Source organism: Crocuta crocuta, unplaced genomic scaffold, assembly GCF_008692635.1.
Source record: "Crocuta crocuta isolate KB4526 unplaced genomic scaffold, BGI_CrCroc_1.0 scaffold81, whole genome shotgun sequence".
Classification (NCBI taxonomy): domain Eukaryota; kingdom Metazoa; phylum Chordata; class Mammalia; order Carnivora; family Hyaenidae; genus Crocuta; species Crocuta crocuta.
In genome coordinates this window covers 3,178,445-3,193,213 of record NW_027527808.1, presented here as the reverse complement: position 1 = coordinate 3,193,213, position 14,769 = coordinate 3,178,445, and the positions used below count along the sequence as shown (strand labels likewise).

The 14,769-nt window shown below is 42.0% G+C and overlaps 1 protein-coding gene across 2 annotated transcripts in view; it reads left to right on the top strand.

Annotated features, from left to right (window-relative positions):
- The first annotated feature begins 5,199 nt into the window (after nucleotides 1–5,199).
- The window catches only part of PAG1 (phosphoprotein membrane anchor with glycosphingolipid microdomains 1), an 89,161-nt gene continuing 79,591 nt past the window's right edge, over nucleotides 5,200–14,769 (top strand). For both annotated transcript variants that reach the window (XM_077774419.1, XM_077774399.1), the window contains exon 1: nucleotides 5,200–5,268. The gene's annotated coding sequence lies outside the window, so the exon portion shown is untranslated. The remainder of the gene's footprint in view (nucleotides 5,269–14,769) is intronic.

Genomic DNA, 14,769 nt, shown 5'->3' with positions numbered 1-14,769 from the left:
TCTGCAGCGTAACGACAGTACAGACCCTGTGGAATTCTCATGAGCACTACGTGAGATGAGATGAGAGTGTATGGGATGTGTATGTAGCACAGTGTCTGCAAATAGTAGGACTCACAACTGGTAATTTTTAGTAATCCTAATGAAACTGTTAGAAGTGCAGCATCTGGAATCATTTAGTTCTTGAAAGAGAAGAGTGAGAGATTCTAAATTTGGAATTTTTACATTATTTCATGTGTGAGTATTTGTGCAAGAGTTTGTATTTGGGTTAATGAATATGTCACACTCTGTTTATTAGGAATAAAGCTGTTATTGAAGCAGAGCATACATTAATTAGGCTCAGCCTCATCTTTCATTCGGTGATGTCGTGTTCAGCTGTTGTTTTCTTTGTTTTATAAAATTAACTATAAAGAGTGAAGGCAGTCTGCTCCTATTAAAGGAGATACGAAATCCTGAGTAATTATAATAGCAGGAAGCTAAACCTCTAGAAAGCCTTCTTACCTATTTTGCCAATACCATAGATTTTGCATCAGTGCCTAGTAACCAATCTGTGTAGGCGCATGGAGTCATGCAGGCTGCTCGAGTGCACTGAGTACCAGCTTGTCACCTCGAAGGCAAATGAGAGCAGAGGGGGCTAGCGGGAATGTGCTCTCAGGAAGCAAGGAGATGCCATTGGCCTTCAGAAAGGGTGGGAATGTGAATGAGGCACTTGGAGGGCCAGCATTCTTTGGTAAATGGAATCTAAAGCCTGCCAGCAATATTGTAAGGCTGTAGGGCAAGATGCAAGGGCGTGAGGCAGCTGGATGGAGACCCAAGAAGCCGAAAGGAGCCGTTTAAAGTGGAGGAGGGAGAAGCAGAGCCCCAGGGAAGTCCCTAACCTCAGAAACCTATTCAGCAGCACTTTTCTATCTGGTGCTTGTGGCTTCTGGTCAAATGGGGGTTGAGGTAACTTGGCTCAAAGTAAGCCAGTTCTCCTTCAAATTTAGTTGTGCACCTGAGTCACAGATTAAAATGTAGATTCTGATTCAATAGATCTGAGATTCTGCATTTCAAAGTTCCAAGTGTTGCTGATGGTGCTGGTCCAGGGACCACACTTTGAATAGTGAGGGTTTAACCCTGTCTCTCTTCCCAAGCATCCTACCCTCCTCCATCCGTCACCACCTCTTGATGTTCAGTTGTACCCCCATACCTTAATTCCAGTCACTTTTGGATTCCATCAGTACCTACAGTCCATCAATCCCACTGACTTCCACAGTCTGTCACTCCTTCCAGTTCTCCTTTTCCAGTTATCCAGCTTAGACCCTGTTCCTAGAACATTCCTTTGATACACCCTCAGCCTCTTTGCTTCTTTCTCTTTCTCCATCATACTGACCTGCATAACTCGACTCTATGCCCTGCATTTTCACCTGTGCTGCGGATGTGGCTGGAGGAACACACACCCCTATGCCGACAGGTGTCACTTTCATCTCAGTGGGCCCCTAAGACTGCTGGTTCCCTTGTCCATTCATGCTTTCCCTCTCCCAGAGGACTTCTTCCTACTTTCTGCTCTCCTACAAAACCTTCACTGTTTCCTCCCCCATCCCTATTCTCAGCTGGTAACCTTGCTTCCGACTTTCCCTCTTCTGGATTCACCCACGTCTGCATGTGGGCCCATGTCTGGGGTCTTCCCTGGAGGAGCCCTGAGGACACTGGGCATGCTCCAGTTCTACCAGTGGTGCCATCGTGATGGCCACACTGAGGGGCCAGCATGACTGGCTCCTCTCTGACTTGCTTTCCTGCCGCAGTCCAGCATGTGCCAGTGCCTGCATTTGGCCGCTTCCTGTCCTCCCCCCACATCCCTACCCACACCTTCAGGGCCCTGTTCAACCAGCATTTTCTCTGTGAGGTTTTTCCCAGCTCCCCACGTAAAGTAATGCCTTCCCCCAGGGCTGTACCCAGCCACAACCTAGCTTCAGTTGTTCAGGAATTATCATAACTATTTTGCCAGATGAATGGTTTGTCTCCCACCTCAACTAGAAAGTTCCATGAGGGCTGGGAATTTTGTCTGTCTTGGTCAGTATTGAAACCTCCCCTGGAATACTGTCCAGCACATGGAAACTCTCCTTAAATAAAGTATTTGAACAGATACTAGGTATATTAGAGTAGCAGATGTGATTAATTGGAACAGAGTCCATAAAAGCCAATTAATAAAAACTACATATCAACATATATGTTTAAAAAGCCATTATCTTTTCTGAATAGACAGGGCTATGGAATACCCTTGTCTGGGGACTCTTTTGGACCTGACTGTGCTGAATGTGATAGAGATTATTGAACCCACTAGGTCCTTGGGAGATTAGCAGGGAAAACGACCAACATCCCGTTCTGTCCAAGAATTCCTGCTTTTCTCTCATTAAACACTCTCAGGAAAGTCAGTAGTTAAGTTGGTAGTTAGCCGAATGACCTGCTCTGGGCTACAGAGCGTATGGTCTTCACTCGGGACACTGACAAAGAGCTCTAATGAGTTAGCATATGACAGTTCCATGGGCTAACTTGTACATTTAGGAAAGGGGATATTTTTGGCCATGCATATGACTCCGTTTGGGCCTACCCTTATGAAAATAACCAAGTGGCTTTAAGCTGCTGGAGAAAATTTACCATGAAGCCGCAAATGGAGGCACTCACCATGAGAATGTGTGGAGCTGCTCATTCTCAAGGATGAGAATTTAGACAGTTGTCCTGTTGCAAGGGAAGGAAAAGGCATATCAATGTGTGAAGTTCTAGAAATAGTTTAATTTTATTCTGAAGAGTCTTGGTTTTAATAACATTGCCAGCATAAATCATTGCCTCTCAAGGTTTTAAGCAAGCTCCAATATAGGAAGAAAAAGCAATGTGTTTTGTGAGTATTAAATAAGATGATTGACCTCACATAGGACTGAGAATACAGCAGTTGCTCAATATATGTGCTTGCCTCCCTTTCTTTCCCCATCTGTGCCCTTTCTGATGGTCCCCATCCAAATTGTTGACTTCTGCATAGTATGGTTCAGGATATAAATATTACTGTGTTTTAATGAGTCATCATACATTCAAGACCAGTGATTCTCAACTGGGGAGTGATTTTGACTTCAGAGCACATTTGCCAAAGTCTGGATATCTTTTCGGTTTGTCACAGCTGAGGCGTGGAGGAACACCAATCCCTCAAAGAATTATCCAGCCCCAAGTGCCAGCTCTCTGTACTTTACACTGGTGTTTATAGTTTATTTCTCCACTGGACTCTAAATAAAGTAAGGGCAAGATTGAGAAGGATGCGACAGACTGTGGACCCAGGTTAAAACAGATTGGAGGACCCACCTGCCAGGTACCAGGATCCACTTACTCTTAATAAGCCCATTGCAGATGGTTTCCAGCTTGCAAATCAGTGCTTTATCAGGCACTCATTTCTAGATTAGTTGTTTAGCCACTTAAAAAAAACAAAAAACAAAAAAACCCACCACCACAGCAGGCAAACGAGCAATGGGGCAGGAGCATGGAGCACTGTGGTGGGAGGTAAGGAAGATGAGACAGATGTTGAGATCAGGCACTGGGCGTGCTGGCAAGTGCGGTGGTGGGGAGCTCGTGTCACCATGCCATGGCGTGGGTTTCATCCTAGGAGCTGCGGAGAGTTCTACATATGCAGCCCTCATGCTCTTTTCTGTACTGTATATACAATTTGTACACACTTTTATTGTTACTTATGTCTCTGTGTCCTATATGTTGGTAATTCGGTCTCTTGAACTGAGCCTTACCATCTTTGCTTTTATATGGCACAGAGGTTTACCAATAAGGTTTATTAGACAGATTGAGCAGCATCTCAAAATCGTTCTCTGCTTTTGAACAGGTACTGTTCCCAGCATCTGTTTCTGATGCAGTTGATTAGAGCCTGAAATGCATCTTCTTGGTTTCATAAATGATCAGCTTTCAGGAAACCTACCAGATCCCACAACATTGCCGAGCTATAATGCCTAGTGGTTCAGAATGGGGAATTTCCCAGCCACAGGGAGAGGAAAGAATTTCCATCGCCTTTCTTTGTCAAAAGCGGACGGTCGGCCAATGTGATCTTTACCCTCTTCCTGCTCCCCCAACGTGTAACTCTCCCTTGCTGTTTACTGCACTTTTCCCTTGGAACTTACATTCAGGAGGCTCTTAGGCCATGAGGGTGGGGCCCCCTGAGGTCCAGGAGGGGTTGCCGAGCTCTTGGCCTGTTGCCCACTGGAGAGTCTGACCTGGCAGGTCACAGAGGGACCACCACCCTGCCTATTGTCAGTTTTACTATTTTTTTAATTTCTAGCATTGTTTTGCTTTTCATCTTTTTTTCCCCCTAAATAATGGCTCTCTCTTTTCTCTTTTCAACTTTACCAAAAAAGAAAAAAATGTATTTGTCTATATCAGTGGACACTGTTTCTGAGAATATTCAGTCTAGTTATTGGGTCCTTCTTTCATGACCATTGCTTTTTACTTCCACTTAGTGTAGTTTAAATTGCCTTCTTAAATCCATAGTCAACAAAAATGGAATTTTCGATTTGTGATTACATTCCTCAAACTTGAATCACACTTCCTTTCAGAGAAAGTGATCTTCATAAGGAATACAGTTTTTATTTTAACATGAGAAACCATCAACAAAAACATAGTGTGTTTCAAGAATAATACAAAATAATATGACTGTTTCGTAATAATTATCACACGGTTCTGTTCCATTTTGTTCTGGCCACTTATGTTCTAATAAGGCTGTCAGCTTCTTGAGACATGCACCCTTTTTGTGTTAATGCACGGGACCTTGCAGAACTCCAAAGGTGTGTGTGTGAGGGGCTAACCTGCTGTTGCTGTCAGCGCTTGGGGGAGAGAGGCGTACCGAAGCAGTGAGTGTAAAACAGTCTGGGCATCGTTATTCATCATGGGGAGCATGTATGTTTAATGCCATTTTTACTTTTCTCCGTATATAAAATTCAGGATAAATATGTAGGTCTGAAGATGTTGAAAGCAAGTTTTAACCTTTGTTTTTCAGCATTCTTTTTTTATAGCATGAAAATACTCAAGGTTCATTATACAGCTGTTTGTCAGTTGCTTTTCTTATTGTTCAAAATTTGAATAAGCAAGTGAAAAGGTAATCAATTTTACCATTAATTATTGTAATTTTCCTTCAGTTCAGAGTTCTGAAATTGTTTCTTCTTGTGTTTCCTTTCCAGAATACACGAGGTCATTCTCTCATTTCAGCAGTTGGGTGTAACTTCAGAGCTGGGAAAGAGCGTTTTCAAGGTATTCGTGTTATCTGATATTTTCTACATTCTCGCTTAGTCAAGCTTGCTTTGAGCTTAACTTTCTTCAGGCATCAATAGCTTATTTGGGGACTCTGCATTGTAGGACTGCAGACACAGCTTTGAAGTGGAAAAATCTCAACATTGCTTGTGCAGTTTCAAATGTTGCACCATGGATTTTTGCCATAGACTGAGACACCGGTGGTTATGCTTTCTGTAGTGTGGTGTTTCCCTTTGGCGAAGGGCACGGCTCTGGCTCTGCCTTCTAATGCCAACAGGACACGGGGCAAAATGCCTGCCCTGTCAGTCTCTCTACTCATCTTTCAGATGGGGATAATCATGAGATAGCCTAATGGGTTTGTTGGAGAGATTAATAGGCTACCACAGTCTTCACCACTATCCCCTCCACCCCAAGTGAAAACATAGGAGGTTGTGTTTACTGTTACCAGTAATCTCAGTGCAAATGATAAAGTTATAGCAAATTTCTTTAATGATCTTGGGTCATCTTTGAACAGAACCAAATCCAGGAAAAAACCCAAAATCATCCAACCTAAATAAAGGATGAGGTAACACAGAGGCATTCCATGTTTAATGTTAGCAATTAGTTTCCTAAATGATTATCAGTTTTTATAATGAATCCTGGACTTTGAAGTGCTATGTTCACCCATTTAAAAGATTTACAAACCTCAAACACTGTGACCTGATGGACCCCCCTCCATTATACATCATTATCCAATTCCTCTCTGAGCTAGAAAGAAAGGAGCACATCTGGCCTGAATGTTCCCAATCTCTTTACAGAATGAATCTTGTAAAATAGGCCACTGTCTCTTAATTAAATCTTTCTTTCAACTTGTTGAGAATTTCCTTCTCTTTCAGAGTAACCCCTTCCACTTAGGAGAACAGGGAGCAATTTCAGGGTCATTTTGGTTCCCCTCTGAGGTCTTTCTAAATATAACTACAGATCCTGGAAAACAGCCTGCCTTTTGTTAGTTAACTTAGTCTAAAGAATCAGTGCATTAAGAGCTTTGATTATCCACACTCCAAAAGTGCCTTCCTCTGATCTCTCAACATTTGACAAGAATCTCGATTCGGGGATTAAATATTTTCTCTAATGCACATCCACTTCTACTAGAGCCGCTTGCCTCACTCATTTTATTTGTGGGCCTGAAATGCAGAGTGTTTTCCAGTTAGGGGGAATTAAAATTTAACTCAAGAATCTATATATTCTAGAATAAGTTTCTGGTGTTTCTATACCAGAATCACACTCTTAAGTTTTTAGAAAGCCTTGTATTGTGTGCTCCATGTTTGTACGTGGCTGAGTGCTTAAATTTTACTGAGGGTGTTTTTTTTTTTTCCCCTGTCACATTTCCAGTGTGTTCTCTGCTGAATTCCTGACTTCATTGTTTTGGTTATCTTCATTTGTATATCCCAAGCAGCTCTCAAAACTAAATGGATTCAGTGACACATCTTCCCCCTGCCCACCTCACTCACCTTCTGCTTCTTTCTCCTTCTGGAATCAATATTTCAATTAAAGGCATCACTGTCGACCCCACCACTCAAGCCGGGAATGTCCATACCGGCATCGCTTCACCCTCTGCATTCAGTCTACACCAGATTCTGGATTTAAGATAATATTTGAAAATTCCAAGAACAGTGACTGGTGCCTGATGAGGCCACATGTAAACTGCCAGCTGCCACAGATGCTCATTGTAGATCTGTTTCCAGTCTTCTGCCCTGCCCCCCACCGTCACTACACTAGCTCTGGCCCTCAACTCCGCATTAGTCTGTTGCTAGAGCGAATATGGCTCTCTCCCAACAGATGGTACCCAGTTTGCAAATTTATAACCTGGTTTCTTGCTCAGTGACTTCTGTGGGCCTTTTGACCTTGAGAATGGATCCAAACACTTTGGTGTGGAGCCCCACAGCTGGTTCTGTGCACCCCCCACCCCGCCAGTGCACTGCTTACCTTCCCCTATTTTGACATCTGTGCTTCAGTAAGACGGAATTTCTCAGGATACTCCAGCACCTGAGCGTCCTTTTGGGCCCCTAGGCCTTTGCACATGCTGTTCTTACTTCTGAGAACACCCTTGCCGCTTTGTGCAGTGCATCTTTCAAGATCCATCTCAATTTCCAGGTCCTCTGAGAAGCCCTCTCTATCCCCCAGTATAGCTGGGCTTCCCCAATTCTTAAGTTGTATCTCTGGTCATACTGTACTTAATTATCCACTTGTATGTCAGATCCTCCTGCAGACACTGAGCACAAGGGTAAGATTTAACTATAGTAAAAAATAAGATCATATTTGTGAAAAGTAATCTCAAGCTCTGCTTTTCTCTAAATATAAACATTTTTTTAATCAACAATAATGTTTACTTTCTATTTTACTTTTCATGTTCATGCATTAAAGAAGACCCACTGGAGCAGCTGGGTGATTCAGTCAGTTAAGTGTCCAACTTCAACTCAGGTCATGATCTCGTGGTTCTTGGATTCGAGCCCCAGGTCAGGCTCTGTGCTGATGACAGTTCAGAGCCTGGAGCCTGCTTCAGATTCTGTGTCTCCCTCTCTCTCTGCCTCTCTCTCTCTCTCTCTCTCTCTCTCTCTCTCTCAGAGATAAAATATTGAAACAAAAAAATTTTAAAAAGCCACAAAAACCAGTCTGTGGCCCTTTTCCCTCTTCTGCTGCTAACAGTACTCACGCAGTGGCTACATACTTTTGAAACTTAACTGCATGTCAGTTCCACCTTGGAAGTAGATTTAGCCAGTATTCTCACCAACTTGGTGAGGATAGTAGTTACTTGTATTATATTTGAATTTGAGATTCGAAATTTAAATTAATGCCGACCCATTTTCTGGCTTCTAAGGTGCCTGTGGCTTAGAAGTGTGTTTTAAACTTCCAGAGTTGTTCTTTACACTTGTCAGAAGGACCAGCAGTGAGAACAAACAGCAGCAGTAACTCTTTGGTGAGACTTGAGCCCCTAATCCAAATGAACAAATGAGTGTTTCTTGAGAGAACACAGTTAACACAATTGGCCGTAGACTGCATCTTTGAAGAGCTAGAGGAAAAGAAAGGGATTCATTTTTAATTCCAACCAATTGTGAGTAGGAAAGCAAAAGCCTTGGCTTTCTGGAGTGGCTTTGTAATCAAAGGTTACCAGGGGCCTGTCACAACTTTCAACAACTGTCTTCACTGTGAAAATAAGTTTAGCTTGTTGGGTGAATGCAGGGCTGAGGAATTGATGGCTGTAGCCCGCTTTTATCTCTTGTTTGATCTTTGGCTCACAAAGATGAGGTTAATTGCAGCAGAAGCTGTTAGCTTTATGTTTTAAATGAGTCAATTAAAAAAAATTTTTTAGGGGCCCCTGGGTGGCTCAGTCAGTTAAGCCTCAGACTTTGGCTCAGGTCATGATCTCTAGGTTCACAGGTTTGGGCCCCGCATCTGGCTCTGTGCAGACTGCTTAGAGCCTAGAGCCTCCTTTGGATTCTGTGTCTCCCTCTCTCTCTGATCCTCCCCTGTTCATGCTCTGTCTCTCTCTCAAGAGGGACAGAGAGAGAGGGAGACATAGAATCCAGAGCAGGCTCCAGGCTCTGAGCTGTCAGCACAGAGCCCAACACGGGGCTCAAACCTGTGAACTACAAGATCATGACCGGAGCTGAAGTTGGACGGTTAACCAGCTGAGCCAGCCAGGTGCCCCTAAATCAGTCAATTTTAATAGCAAACTGCTAGTGCCCTGAAAAATGTCCAAGAACAGTAAGAAAGAGTTGAGTATAAATATGTGTTACATTGTGAATCTTGGCTTTCTCTAGGCCAGTAGTCAGCAAAATACTTGGCAGTCACTCTAATCTCTCTCTTTCCTTCTTTCTTTCCTTTTTTTTTTTTTGCTATCCTTATACCTACATTTATTGTGTGTATGTTTTCTGAGTTATGAAATCCATGTCCATATTCACTAAAAAAAAATTGGAAAATACAGAGATGATCTAGGAAGGAAAAAAGCTTCCACAGGAGGCTCTTACCCAAAGAACCATCATCCACATCTTGGCTGATACTAGCTTTAGAGAGTTTTCTCCAAGCAAACTTGTACTTCTAAAATTCTTAAGAAAAATTTTGTGCACACAGAATTCGTAATACAGCGAGTTCTCATCACTCGTAATGCCTCTTCACAAATTACCAAGATTTTGCCACCATTGGTTCGTCCTTCTCTTTTTCTCTTTCCCTTCTTCTTCCCTTTTGGAGGTATCCACTGACTACTTGGTAAAGGAAAAGGGGGCAATCCTGATATGCTTACAACCATGGAAGGCAAGCAGCTGCTCACCAGTTTCCCATACCCTCACTTACCTTTTATTAGGCTGCAAAAAGTGTGGGTTTACACTCGGTACTGCATTGTACTTTGGGGATAGGTAGCCTCAAAGTTCAAGTCTATCACATGCGAGATGGGTATTGATTTTTCCTCTTAAATCAATGTTTCCCTAGAGCATAGTTTTATTTATTCATAAAGCTAAGATGATGTCTTACAGGAGTTATAGCCGTGTCCATCTGTGGTGTAGGCACGATACGAAGAGCTTTTGTAAGACTCAAAAATCAATGATCCTCAAGGGCTACTTCAGAAACCTGAAAAAGTGCATTTTTTGTGCTTCCACATGTGAAAGGAAAATTTCAGCATTTGGCTTTCATTCCTCTGTGTTTTGTGCCACTTCTCAAATGAACCTAAATGAAGTGTAACTAAAATTGGAACATAAGGCTGGATAGAATCAACATCTCAGTGACTGTCCCTTGTTGACACCAAGTCTGTCAGCTCACTCTTGAAGGATGTACTGACCCTGTTGATCTAAACCCTATAATTTTGCCTCATAGTCCAAGGACCCCAGAACGTGGGATTTTCAACACAAGGGGCAGGTAACACGAGTGTGTTCATTTTTGGGTATACTTCCTTCACTTTGGAATACTTTTGAGTACTCGGTAGTATTTTAAGAATATGTTACGGGTCTTTTGGGTTGCCTGGGTGGCTCAGTCAGTTAAGTGTCCAGCTCTTGATTTCGGCTCAAGTCATGATCTCATGGTTAATGAGCTCAAGCCCCACATCAGTCTCTACACTGACAGTGTAGAGCCCGCTTGAGATTCTCTCTCTCTCTCTCTCTCTCTCTCTCTCTCTCTCTCTCTCTTTCTCCCCCCTTCCTTTGCCCTTCCCTCATTCTCTTTCTCAAAAATAAATAAGCTTTAAAAAATATATATACATATATATATTTTTAAAAATGATATATGATCATTCTCTGCATAGCTAGGCTGGATAAGTCATGTGTAATTCTGAAAGTATTCACTTTTTATTTATACACGAATGTGGGTATCTTTATTTTCTTCTAAATTTTTTTTAACATTAGCTGGTTTTTAGGAGATTAAAAAGGCTAAAATGTCACCATCTGGAATTGTAGATACCAGTTTTCTGTTAGCTCTCTGATCTTCCATCACAGTAGAACTGGCTGGGGAGTCAGATGGCTTAGACACTAGTTTCACTATTTACTCCTAGCTGCTGGGCGACCCATGGTGAATTCTCAACTTCTCAAGGACTAACTTTTGTTTATAGTGTCATTTTGTTTGTTCATTTAAATCAAGTTAAGTGAAGGTTTGTGAAATTTGCCAGCATTCACTTGACTTCCATCATCTTCTGCATATCAAAACTTTTTTCTTTACCCTTTAAAAGTAACTAGTTGATATTTTTAAAAAAAAGAAAACAAAAGAAAAAAGAATGGCTGGTTGAAATGAGGATGATTTCTTCATGGAAAATAAAGCTGTTTCCAGTTCCATGGTCCACGGTTATCTGTGAAAAGATTTCAGATGATAAGCTCAGCTACTAATAGCCACAGTTTCTCTAGAAGCCTCAGAGCCATTGAGGACACACCTTAAGTTTAGAGACTGGGACATTCAGCACCTGCTCTGGCCAGATCTGTAGCTCCCAGGGGACCCCAGACCCCCTCCTGAGTTTTGGAAGAAGTCTCTGAGATACTGTCTTTTTGGATCTCACCCGTTTCTTGTCTCCTGGTAGCAGCAATGAGAACCTCTTCAGAGGAGGGTTATAGGAGCTAGAAAGGAAAGGATATAGAACTGTTCACTGTGGTTACTGTTCACAGCTGGTCACAGTTGTTTCCCTTTGCCCCACGGCCTTAGGCATTGACACAACCTGATGGCATATCAGTGTTAGAGCGTTTCTCCCATGAACTCCAAGAACATTGCTGTTCATTTCATGAGTGGATGGCCTACTTGGCAAAAATGAGAAGATTCTGAGAGCTACTTCTTAGAGTACCAAGCTTGAGATCTGGTCTTCAGCAGAATCCTGGGTTGCCTGGTGTGAAAGGCACACTCCAGAGCCTGTTGGATGAAGAGGGAGTTGGCTGTTTGGACTCTAACCATTATATTAAGGTTATTTGTTATGTTTTTTAAACAGCTTTCATGAAGTCCTCCAAAGTCCTCTTGACATTCCTCCAGTATAATCAGCTTCGTGGTCTTTAATGCTACCTTTTTGCCTTATCTTTTAAAATTAATTTTGTTGTCCTCTAGGAAGCTGATTAGGAAGGTCATTCTTTGCCCTGTGTTTCCGAGTCCTGTGAACTCACCAAATCAATGCTGGTCATCAAGGGAGTGCTAGGTGTCCCAGCTTGATGACCCTGCATCCAAATTGTTAACACGTGTAATTCTGAGTGGTGGACCTCTGGGGTGAGCCATAGTTCCCAGTGAGTTTAATATGTTGCTCGTTGTGCTGGGGCCCCTCCTTGTTTGTATGTGCCTCATGCACGCACCAGGCAAGTTGTTCTGAGAGCCTGTCTCCGATGGTTTTAACTATGAACAAAGAGAAAACAGGGAAAAAGACAGGAATTTAAAACTTTTTCCTATAACTTCCTATCGGAGAATGACCACAAGGTTGAGAATTCTGTGAAACTGAAATACTACCTAGTGAGACAGCCAGAAAATGTAAAAACTTGAGATTAGCAAACCAGGGTTTGCCATTTCATTAACATAATCCTTTGCCATTGTCCAGTAAACGCCCCATAGCACACAGGCATGCTACCAATTTCAGTGTTTAAAATTTATTTTTCCACGTTTGAATATATACTGTTTATAAAATGTGTATATACAATTTAAGGTATGTTCGGCAGGTATTAAGCCAAACAGGTTATGTTTGCAGAAGATAAAGGAGATTTAATTTTTAGTTGAGTGTATTCTTGAACCCCTACTAAAGAAAGCTCTCCTGTTTACTCTAACTGGAGACTTTTGCATCTTTAGTATATGGGTGTGATATAGGCTGCAAACAGCAACTCAGAAAGGAAGCCAACGGGTGACGGTGGGGATGAGTGTGGCTGCCATTATAGATGACTGAGACGTTAGTTCAATTGTTGTGAGTGACCATATCAAATTATCGTTGACTGATTTCAGATTGCTTTGTTTTATAATTGTTTTTATATAATCTGATGAATATTCTAATATTTAAAGATTTTGTGTGCCTGAAACACACACAAAAAAATGGTGAAAACTGATGAATTAAAGAGCAAATCATGTTTCTCCAATTTGCCATGTGAGGCAAAGATAGTTTTTTGTAGGTTGAAAACGTAGAGGATGGTTCCTTCTTGTCATTTATATTGCAACTTAAATGTTACCTTCGCAGGGGGGCCTGGGTGGCTCAATCTCTTAAGCATCTGACTCTTGATCTTGGCTCAAGTCATGATCTCACAGTTTGTGAGTTTGAGCCCCACATCAAGCTCTGTGCTGATGGCATGAAGCCTGCTTGGGATTCTTTGTCTCCTTCTCTCTCCCCCTCCCTTACTTGTACTCTTTCTCTCTCTCAAAATAAGTAAACAAACGTTAAAAAAAATTTGTTACCTTCTCAAAAAGGACTTCCCCAAGCAGCCATAGCTCAGGAATCCCTCAAGACACTACCAACTTCTTTTTCTTTTACCTTTTTTTTTTAAAGAAAAAAAAACACCGCATTTGTTTTTATTTGAGTGAATGCTAGTGGGAGAGGGGCAGAGAGAAAGGGAAACAGGATCTGAATCAGGCTCTGCACTGACATTTGCAAGCCTGATGTGCGCCTCGTGACATTTGCAAGCCTGATGTGTGCCTCGAACTCACAGACTGTGAGATCATGATCTGAGCTGAAGTCAGATGCTCAACTGACTGAGCCACCCAGGTGCCTCTTTCCTTTGCCTTTTTAATTTATTTTCCCCATCTGATACTTTAGTGTTAGTCTCTTTTGTCAGTCTTCACCTATAGGGAAGTAAGCTGAGACTTCATCTGTTTTGTTCATCTCGTATCCTAAGTGCCTCGAGTGGTGCCCAGCATTTAGTAAGCACCCAAATGTTCTGGGTCTGCTTTCTTCTCTGGATCTTCCCCTCTCGCTCATCTTTAAGACCAGGTCATCATCACTGCCTGGAAGCAGGCTTTACTGTCACTTCCCCTTGCTGTAGTATTCATGGTATTTGAAACTCTGTATTTCTGTAATTAACCAGTGGTTGCTTCCTGGTTGTGGCATCTGATTTTCACGATAATAATACATCTGTGTATTAATATGATAGGCATTTGAGGCAAGTGATTCCTATTAAGTTTTCCAACCACAAGATAGAGCTTACAAAAGACTTTGAGAGATAAACACATATGCATTTAAGAATTACCTATGCACTAGCATTAATACTAAAGGTCAACTGGCTAGATTGCTCTGCTTTGATGGTAGACTCAAGCAGTGGCTTGCTGTAACTTCCTTTTTTGGTAGTGTTATTTAATTTACCCCTGTGAGTAACTCTTTCAGAAGGAAGGCTTTTGTTTTTGGAAACATTCCACCTCTCCACCCCCAGCTCCAGCCCAGAAGCCGGAGTCCGATCTTGTTATGTCTGGGAATATTGATTTTCTACTAATGGCTGTATTTTACATGATAATGAATCCAGTCTTTTCTACAATTCTGCTATGTTTCTGCAGAATATATAGAAATTGGGACATGTATGAATCGAAGTATTTTGGGCAGCAAAGAAGCTGCTGTAGAGCCTGCATACAGTTTTATAGGCCCTTGTTTCAGGTTAACCAAGGAGATGTTGGTTCTGTGGTCATCAAAGGTAATGGTTATTGGACAGTTTTAGGTGGACAGAAAACAGCTTTTGAATTTCAGGGCCTTTGCTACTTATACTTACTTCCTGTCTTAGAAAGGTCAACATCTTTTACACACTTTGAAGTAGTAACCTCTTGCGCATTAGTTACCTTGAAAGCATTTACTGACCCTCCCCACTGATTTTCAATAATATGGAAAAGTTGTTCCAAATTGATCTTAGCTATTAATACAGAAAAGGCAGAACATTAAATCAGCAAGGAGGTGTATCAAAAGCCTTTTGTAAATGCTGTAGTCTCTCAAAAAACTAACCCTTGGGGCACCTGGGTGGCTCAATTGGTTAAGCGTCCAGCTTCAGCTCAGGTTATGATCTCACGGTTTGTGAGTTCCAGCTCCACATTAGGTTCTGTGTTGACAGCTCAGAGCCT